The following is a 10,657-nucleotide window of genomic DNA, read 5'->3' on the forward strand; positions in this document are numbered from 1 at the left end:
GTCACCCATTGCTGGAACCCTGAGGAGGCTGTCAACCGTCGCTGGAACCCTGCTGGGGCTCCGCTAGCTGCCAGCTCCAGACCCGCGGCCCCAAGGGCTGAAGCAGAAAATGTCATGGGGGGGGGGGTCTCTGAAAGTCACGGATTCCATGACCTCAGGGACCTAAATGTAGGCTTACCCACAAATAATCTCTGTTCAAACATCAGAGCCATCTGAGGTGTCTTCTGATATACAGGCAGCTCACCTTGGGTTTCTGCTGTAAATGTATTTGCATCATAATATGTTGAAGGTAGCCATTTGCTCTGTAGGGATGGATGAAACAGCTTTAAAATAAGAATACAACTTTTACCTAAAGCTAGTGGTTCAGATATAGTGGTTCTACTTTTTTTTTTTTTTGATTGGTTGGTCCATGACCCATAAAAGTCAATCGTCCCATAACCCACCATTTTCTACAAACGATTGTGGATTGTGCATTAGAACAAGAGACCTCAGGTGGGTTGGGGTTGGTGGTGGGACTCATGCTGGAGCAGTGGGAGAACGGTTGATGGTTGGTTGCTGAATTGGATCATAGATGAGGGGGCCTCTTCTGTAGTGGGGGTGTTTACAGGAGCTGAATGGTTTCAGAGGCTGCAGAGTTGGCTACACATCCTCTTGAGTTTCTGCTGCATATCGTGTCCCAGAGCAGAGTGCTTCCATTTTGTCTTTCTCCCCTGTGCACAAAGGCTCTGTTTCACAGTTCTGTTGCTCCCTTTCGGAGGCTGTAAGTTCTGCTTGCTTGACCAAAACTGGCCACTACACTTCTTTACAGTTTGAGTCTGTTGCTTTCCCCTGCCACACTCCAAACTGGTCTGAGAGTATGTCTACATAGTAAAAGCTCTGCATGGGCTAGCTTACTCAAACTGGCTTTAATCCAGTGAATGCAGATAACAATAGCAGTGAAGACACAGCAGCAGGGGTAGTATAAGCTTGGCGTGGTCCCTGGATATGTATTCCACTTGGTAGCCTGCCCTCAAGTGCTCATGGTCCCATTTTTATTGCTATTGTTACCCATGTTAGCTGGATTCAAGCTAGCTTGGGTAAGCTAGTCAAGGTAGACATACTTGTGTTTAGACTCACATTTCTGATCCTTCTGATCAGCCTTTTATATAGGAATAATTGCAAACTGTTTTACAAATTTATGTTGTGTTTTATGGTAATACTGCCAGCACCCAGCCAATACATGAATAAGCCTGAGTAGGACTTTAAAGTAATATACCTACCTAGCAAATTTTTACCCAAAGGGTATTTCTTTCACTCTGAGTGCAAAACAATTGAACTTTTATCCACAACTGATTTTGTAAGAGGCCTCTAGCTACATTCACATGCAGGCAAGGTGCAAAAGCCTATTATTTGTGAACAATAGGCTTAGATAGGAAACTAAAATGCAATTATTGTTAATGGCTTGTGTAAAACATAATGTTTATCAGTGATAACCTTATATAGAGGCTATTTTCTGTTTAAATGTCTTGCATCTTCCCAATCTTTTAAAACCCAAGATGTTAGATTAAACCCTTTATCTCTGAATTAAGCAAAAATTCAGTTTTGCTTGTAATAAAATCTTGTCATGCTGATTTAAAAGGATCTTTTGATTTGAGTCCTGTGGTGTTCTCTTGTATACAAGACCTTGTTTCAGTAGCCCTTGGCTTTTAATACGTTAAAGATCCTATCTCACACATTGATCTGTATGATACTTACAGAGGACTTCAAATTGCTTTACAAACATTAATTAGGCCTCTCACTTGCTAGGCAAAGTACTATTCCTGTTTCACGGATGGGGCAGCTCACCAGAAAAACATATGTAACTTGCCCAAGAAGAGAGAAATTTCTGTCTTGAGAAGAAGAATCCTCTCCCTTGCAAGAATTAGTGGGTGACATTCTGTGGCCTCTATTATGCAGGCAGTTGGACTAGATGGTCCGCTAAGTCCTTTCTGGTTTTAAATCCATCTGTGGTTTTTTTCCTGAAAGTTACAGAAAGAAAAGCAGAGTGTAGATAATTATACAATGCATGATTTCAAGCAAATGCGAATGGTATAATTGCTACAAGTAGTTTGCATAAATGATTATAGCACTTATACCGTTAGCATATTTTTACCTGTAGGTCTAAATGCATTAAAAAGCAGTAGCATTTTGCAGATGGGGATACCTGCCAAGGTTAATGATAGCTAGCCCAGTGCCTTACCCTTCCATATGGTCTCCTATGTGACATAGGAGCGAAGAGCAATAACTCAGATGATTTTGCTACTTGGGTGTCAGATTCTGTAAGAGAAGTAGCTGAGTGTCCAGATATTTGATCACTTTCTTCATGTGTTTTCCTTCACCTGGTACCCAGAGTGGGAATAGGAAGGTTATGCAATTGGGCTGCAATGATAAGCCTGTGGGGAGCAGTTTTAAGTACATGAAAGGGTTCACCTTTCTGCAAGGATGCTTGTTGGCTACATCCAGTAAAGCAATATACAGATGGATTTGTACGAGAGAGCCTAGAAGGGTTAGGCTGCTTTGTTTGGCTGTTTGTTCCAACGAGATCTGAACTGAACAGCCCTACCATATACTGAAGGGGGCCAACTGCTCAGTTACATTTCTGGCATAAATCATAGAATCATAAAATCTGTAGCATTGATTTCCATACTATATTGTTTTTATAAGACAAGTTCTTTGCTATCCCATATTAAGATGGTTGATAGAGTAGTTTATTATTTGTACAGAGGTAGCACCTAGAGACCAGGGCTCCCTTATTCTCTAGGCATTGTACAAAACCATGACAAAGAGACAGCCCCTTACCCAAAGACCTTGCAATCTGTCTGTCCCTATACATAAAATATTTGTCAGTCTGCGGTGTTTCCAAATTGCCAATGAGGTATTTTTTTAACGCAAGATGAACTTTTTTGCAAGTCTGCTGTTGCTTTCATGATTGTTTTGTCTCAAGACTTCAGCCTCTTTGTCTTTGCACAAAGGAGTGTGGCAGAAGGGAGAAAATAGGAGCATATTTGAGAATTTTAGCTGCTTTCAGCCTGATAGTGTAATGCACGTGTGGATTTAATATAATTAAACTATGGTAAATAAGGAATATATTCTAACAGTGTAGACCTGATCCATAATGATTCAGTGTTGTTTATCATTCTTGTACCAATACAATATTCAGTAAAACAAATAAGTCAGGAAGGTTAAAACTCTCACTAGCTTTTTTTTTTTTTTTTTTTTGATGTAACAGTTCCACTGTTTTTTTTTCTCCCTTCTCTTCCCATGCCAATTGAGAAGTTATTTTGCAATCTCTTAAGATTGCTCAAAAGCCATTCCTGGAACAAGATCATTTAAACAGGGGAGGACATTCATTTTTAAATGATACCAAGTCTAGAATATCAGGATAAGATGAGATTGTTCAATAAGCTTTTTGTAGATGTTTCGCCAGAGAAGGGTGGTTTATGAAGGTTTGAGGGTTGCCTGGACATGTACTCCAAAATATTTGCTAGAAGTTGCATAGTCTGTCATGTCCTCTTTAGAAAAACCTTTAGGCAGTCCCTTTTTTAGAGTGAAGCCACAGAGGTGTACCAAAAAGCTGATGATTAAAACTATAAGGCACAATGTATTCGTTACTTGGATCATCTGCATACAGTGATAAGTATTTTCCTATCTAATACTATTTATTTACCTATTAGCATAAATTCTTTGAGCCAGGCATTCAGCCATTCTGTAGCAAGCATAAAGAATGAAAGAAAAGGAATGACCTCATGGCACCTGTGAAACTCCAGGGTTCCATTCCATCGATAAGAATTCTCGCTGCTGGAAGGTGAGTAACATCTCTCAATCCAGGCATAAATACAGGAAAAAAAATCCCAGTTTCAGGACCTGAAAACAATATCACCCTCTTCCACACCACGTAAGACTTTTTATACTCCCAGGAACTTAATCATATTTAGCACTTTCCACCTGTAGAGAGCAGAATGCTTTAAGAGGTGGGGGAAATACCAGTAATGCCATTTGATTTATTAACAGCGCCCAGAAGTCTTGTAGGTAATTTACAGATCATAAAAAGACAATGGGTGAGATTTTCATACCCAGTGAATGAGTGGATTTAGCTATGGAAATCTCATCAAAATTAGTGGGAGTTGTATGGCTAAATTCTGTAGCCAGCTTTGTCCCTGCTTTGAAGAATTTACAATCTATTAAAAGACAGGTAATAGACATTTTTCAGTGAATTATTAAATTCATCCTTTGAGGTGGAAGGGGTTGAACCTCTCTTAATTGTTCAGAAAAGAGGGAAGGATGAAAATGAAACAAAAATAGCTGTATTTATAAAGTGCAAGAATAAGGAGAGAAACCATTTCAAGGCACAGTTGGAGATCGGGACATGACATGTAAAGGTGCACACACTTTCTCTGATGCATGTGTGAAGTTTAAAGATATTTTTAAATGATCTTTGCTTCCTAATTTAGAAATAAACATAGTTTCAGCTGGCTTGTTAATGCGGTATATGCCCGGTGTAGCGGGTGTGACTGCTTTGAAATGTTCTTCCTCCTATTCTTGGATTTGAGGCCCGGACTACAGTAGCAGTTTACACTGTTATAGCTATGTCTCCACGGGTGTGAAAAATCCTCACCTCTGAGAGATGTATCAATGCTAATCTACCAGCTGGTGTAGATAGTGCCAGGTTGATGCAGATTCTTCCATCAACCTAGCTACTGCTTCTCGGGGAGATGGATTACCTACTCCAACGGGAGAACATCGCCTGTCCCAGTGCTGCTGCAGTGGTTCAACTGTGGCATTTAAGATATAGGTGTATCCTGAGTCTTAATCAGAGGAGTGCTAGTGTATATTGCACTAGAATCTAACAGTCAGGTCTTTGGAGGCAGGGACTGCCTTTGCATTTGTATCAGGGGGGCAGCCGTGTTAGTCTGTATCCACAAAAACAACGAGGAGTCCGGTGGCACCTTAAAGACCTTTATTTGGGCATAAGCTTTTGTGAGTAAAAAACCCACTTCTTCAGATACGTGGAGTGAAAAGTACAGATACAGGCATAAAACATATTGGCCCATGTGGAGAAGGGAGTTACCTCACAAGTGGAGAGCCAGTGTTGACAGGGCCAATTCAGTCAGGGTGGATGTGGTCCGCTCCCAATAACTGATGAGGAGGTGTCAATACCAAGAAAGGGAAAATTGCTTTTGTAGTGAGCCAGCCACTCCCAGTCCCTATTCAAGCCCAAATTAATGGTGTTAAATTTGCAAATGAATTGTAGCTCTGCAGTTTCTCTTTGAATTCTGTTTTTGAAGTTTTTTTGTTGAAGGATGGCTACTTTTAAATCTGTTATTGAATGTCCAGGGAGATTGAAGGGTTCTCCTACTGGCTTTTGTATGTTACCATTCCTGATGTCTGATTTGTGTCCATTTATTCTTTCACATAGACACTGTCTAGTTTGGCCAATATACATGGCAGAGGGGCATTGCTGGCACATGATGGCATATATCATATTAGTGGATGTGCAGGTGAATGAGCCCCTGATGGTGTGGCTGATGTGGTTGGGTCCTATGATGGATGTGTTTGTTTGTAGTGTGTTGGGTCTTGTGATGGTTGTGTTCGTAATGTGCTTAGAACAATGGGGCCCCAAGGCCAGATTTCTAAAGGTATTTAGGTAGTTAAAGGTGCAGATAGGTGGGATTTTCAAAATTACCTAGGGCACCTAACTCCCATTAGGAGTTAGGCATATTTAAAAGTCCAACCTGGCATCTGTCAGCATCTTTAGGCATCTAATTACCTTTGAAAATCTGGTCCATGGCTGGGGCTCACTGGTGCTGCTGCAATACAAATAGTATTCAGCAAAAAATTGTTAAGCGACAGTTGAGCCTCAACTGCATTAATTTTATTGGTGATTGACCTGTCTCTATTGTGCTTGTCAGGTTCAAATTAGTTTTTCTAACTAACAGGACCCACCTTATTCCCCTCAGATTCTCCTCATCCCTTTTCTAGTCACCCAAACAGAAGAAGAGTAGTGCTAGCCATACCCGAGCTAACTTTCCTGCCTTTGTGTGTGCAGGATTCAAATGGGAATGAGAAAGGGCTGCTAAGCCATTGGGTGTGAGTTTTTTCTTTCAGCTAAGCAGTTTGCTTGTGGTACTTTGTGGAAAGTTTGTGCAGCCTCATTTTCTGGATATATTAGTATGTGTTTCGCTAAATTTAGCTGATGCCTAATTAGGGTAGCAATGTCCTGGGGCACCTTCTGGAATCAGGCTTCCTATCTTAGCTCTGCAGGATGGGGAAGACCAATTAAACTACCAGTCAGAAGTGTTTAAAAGCCTTTTTAATGTTTATATTCCCTCTTAATTACAGTTAATCATCAGGAACTCTGCTGTTCTCATTCTGTCCTGCCATTTATAGCCTCCAGTTCCCACAGCTAAATCTTCTCTTCCCTCTTGCCATAGGGTTAGTCCCTCAGCATTGTCACGATGATTTATCCAACTGCTCCTCATTTTCGTTACATACTTGTCTCTCTGTTGTAGCTCTTTGCTTTAGTTACCCAAGAATTTATCATTGCAATTTGGGGACCTAACTTCACTTCAAAATCCAGACACTGAGATTCGAGCTGGTTGATTTATTTTTTTTAAATCTAAATATTTTTCTGTCAACAATGCAGTTTCAGGGAAGTGGGTGAAATAACATTTTTATTTAATTTCTGGCAAATATTTTTGAAAGGAAAAGAACATTTTTGTTTCGGGTTTTAAAACTCCGAATGTCACGATTGAGGATTCAGTCAGGTCTAAAGAGACTAAATTAATGGTTATTTTTTAAAACTAAACCAAAAAAAAAATTACAATCTGAAGCGAATGTTTATTTCATTTTGAATTTTTCATTTAAAAAATCAGTATGTTCCATGAAAAATTTATACAAAATGATTTCATTCAAAATTATTTCCAAAAATAAAATTGGATTTTTTTGGACCAATTCTAAGTGAAATGGCATTCATACCCCAAGTATATGTTTTTCTTTTGTGGAAGGATCCAGACTAATCTAGTAATATTTTTTTTCTGAATAAAATGTTAAGTTTTAAAATATAACAAATGGATAGAGGAAAGGAGTCTGAAAACTACATCGGTGTTTATCAGACAGATAACAGTAAGTAATGCCGACTGCGTTGCTTGGGGAAGCAATGATACATTGCATGGTACGTACTTGCATGACACCTTTGGAGTATCTCAAAAAACTGATGGTTATTAATAGCACATGGTGAAATAAATATTCTATGGATGGGGAAGTTGAGGCACAGGGAGGTGAAGTGACTTGCCCAAACTTTATAGTCATTGATAGATGATCTGGCACATTCACTAATGTTTCAAAATGCAGTTCTGTTGTTGTGAATATTGCATAATGGCTCTTGACTATTGAGAGCACTTTGGCAGCTGATCTTCGCAATCTCTATTACTTTTTCCCTCCTCATTCCACCCCATACTTGTTAGTTTATTCACGTTTTGTGTACTGTCTAAATCTTACATTGAGTGCTTTCTGTGTTGTTCATACAGTGCCTAGTACAATGGGGTCCTAATCTCTGGTGTCCTCAGGTGGCTTATGCAATAGAAATGCTAAATCATACTTCTAAGGAATGGATTCAGAATGCCAGGGTACAGAATGTTTTCTAGTCCACATCTCACAGTTCAGCTGCACTTGATAGTATTCACTCACGTAATAGGGAATAGAGCCTTGCAATCCAACAGGACTGGACTACAGGTGTTGGATTTGGGTCAGGTCTGAAATCAGCCCAACCCTCTCAAGCTTGGGTAAAGTTGTCTCTGATCAAGTCCTCTTGCCCGCAGGGTTGGTGCAGCGGCAGCTGAGTGCCCACTGCAATGTTGCGCGCTCTGTGTACCGTACAGTGAGTGTGCTGACAAGTTGCAACGCCTGTCACTTCACCACACACACAGTGCAGCCAGCAAGCGTGGGGCACATAGGTGCTTCCCCAGCGACCCCATGGGCAGAACACGACCGGAGATGGATTGTGGGAAACCCCTTCGAGGCTGAGTCTGAAGGACTAGGTAGTTGCGATAGTGTTAATGCTGTGGAAGTGTCAGGTCTGGGTTGGGTCTGAAAAGGACTCAATACTCTTGGGTCAGATTTGACTGAGCTGTGCACTGGTTGGGTTCAGGTCCAGCTTTAAAACTAGGACCAAGCAGACCTATAGTAGGGCGACTTATTTCCTCCACCATAAGACTCACTGGATGAAATTCTGTGCCCTGTGTCATGCAGGAGGTTGGGCTAAATTATCATCATGGTCTGTCTGGCTTTAAAATCTATGGCTTCCCAGAGTCCTGGGGTGAAGTCGTGGCCTCACTGATGTCAATGGGAGATTTGCCATTCACTTCAATGGGTATAGAATTTCAACCTTGATTCACAGTCCTATTCTTTAACTATCAGATACATCCCTGCTTAAATAATAGAAGAGGCATGGGGTAAAATTTTCAAAATCAGCTTAGTGACCGATGAACCTAAGTCCCATTTTCAAAAGTGACCACAGGCACTTAGGACCTTAAGGGTAACATTTTTAGAAGCATTTTAGAACCCTTTTTGGAAATGGGACTTAAGCTCTTCAGTAGAGCTGATTGAAAAAAAATTGATAGGATAGTTTTTCCTGGGAAAATGCAGTTTCATCGGAATTAAAACATTCCATGGGAATGTGTCAGTTTTGACAACATTTTCTACAGGAAAAAGTCTAAATGAATCATTGCAAGTTTCCTATTTTGATAATGTTGAAACATTTTGTTTTAGCGAGGTAAATGTTTCATTGTGACTTTTTATATTAAAATATTTGAACATATTAAAAATTTATTTTAGCATCTATATATAGTCTAATATTACATGAAAGTATAGCTAATATTTTATCTTACATTTTGATAGTTCCTAATGGAAATTTTTCAGAATTGTGGTTTCATGGAAAATTTCAAGTTTTGGCTTTTCGTTCCAAATAAAAATAAATTTTGGAACATTGGAATTTTTTGGAACATTGGAATTTTTTGGAACATTGGAAGAAACAGAAATTCTTGTTTCTGACCTGCTCTAGTCCTAAATCACTTTGGCATTTTTAAAATTTTACCCTCATTCATCTATAAAAGGTAACCCAAATATTCGGTAAATAAATCTGAAACAAAGAAGTATAGCTAGATTAGAGGCTAAACTACTGTTTCTGGATACACCCATCTACTCAGAATTTGAAGAGTTAATGCTGAGTTTATTTTGCATTGATTATATAAATGTTCCCTTTGCTGGTTCAGTAGGCAATATAATTGAACAATGTTGAACTCTTCATCCATGACACATGTAGTTCATCTCCTGTACTAAGTAAATTAAGTACAAATTGGCTATTAATATTTAAGAGCAAAAGAGAAATGCTAGCTAGAAATTGGAGCAATTTGTACATCCATTCCAACCATTAAAAGATTAGTCTCAGCAATGCACTCTGTGGTTCCTGTATCTTTTATTAATGCCTTGCTTCTTTATTTTATTAAGGAATTTGATCAAAACTATGCAACAGGGTTTGGACATTGCTGTTCCAATAACCCTCGTGCATTCTGCACTACTGAAAACTCAGGATAAACTAGAAAGCGGGTCAATGCTATACATTTGGAATGAGTTGAAATTCTGAGGTACAGCATGGGTATCGGGGATCAGAACCCAGAGGCTTTTGCAGTTAGGTACATGGTTGAAATCTAGCTCAAGTTGATAACTGCCAAAGTAGTTATTGTTATAGTATGTGGTGCCAAGAATGCTGGCACTTCCTGGACGTGTAAAAAGATAGTCCCTGTCTCTGGGGTTTATTACCTATGTAGGCCACCCACAAATGCAGGGATGCAACAAAAAGCAGTATGCATGGCAGTGATACATAGCACATGTCTTGTTAGTGCCACGATTTTTGCTGCTGTTATTAAACGGATATTGGATGTGCCTCCCTGAGGGGAAATCTAGAGTTCATAGGCTTGTTGGAAGAAGTGTATGTAAGAAGGGGCTGAAAGGATGGTCCTGTAGCTGAGGCACTCACCTGGGACTCAGAGGATATGGGGTTCAATTTTTGGCTCCACCGCAGACTCCTTGTGTGAGCTAGGGCAAGTCACCTGATCTCTCGTTGCCTTGATTTCCCGTCTATAAAATGGAGATGGTGGGTACAAGACTCTAAAGCACCTAAGTGTCAAAAGTGTCAGGCAGTTAGGAGCCTTTGAGTCATTGTAAGCCAATGGGATTTAGTTCTTAAGTGCCTTAGTATCATTTTCAAAAGGTACTTAAGGGCCAGATTTTCAAATGTATTTAGGCACCTAAAGATGTAGATAGGGATTTTTCAGATGCTTCTATGCAAGTGAGACACCTATCCTGCTTAGGCCCTTTTGAAAATGCTACTATTCTGTATAGGTTACCATGCTGCCTTTTAGTAGTGCATTAAGCAACATGACTAACACATGTCGTGTGTCTGTCCCCTTGCATCCTCTCTACAGCGGGAGACTGTGTGCATCTTTAGGCACCAAAATACTTTTGATAGCCTGGTCCTTAGGTTCCTTTGTCACTCGGGTTTTAAATTTCTACTCGGTAATCCTTGCTTTCACCCACACTTTGTCTGTTCTGTCTATTTAGACTATGAGCTCTTCAGGGCAGG

This window comes from Lepidochelys kempii, chromosome 7 (genome assembly GCF_965140285.1).
Source record: "Lepidochelys kempii isolate rLepKem1 chromosome 7, rLepKem1.hap1, whole genome shotgun sequence".
Taxonomy (NCBI): domain Eukaryota; kingdom Metazoa; phylum Chordata; order Testudines; family Cheloniidae; genus Lepidochelys; species Lepidochelys kempii.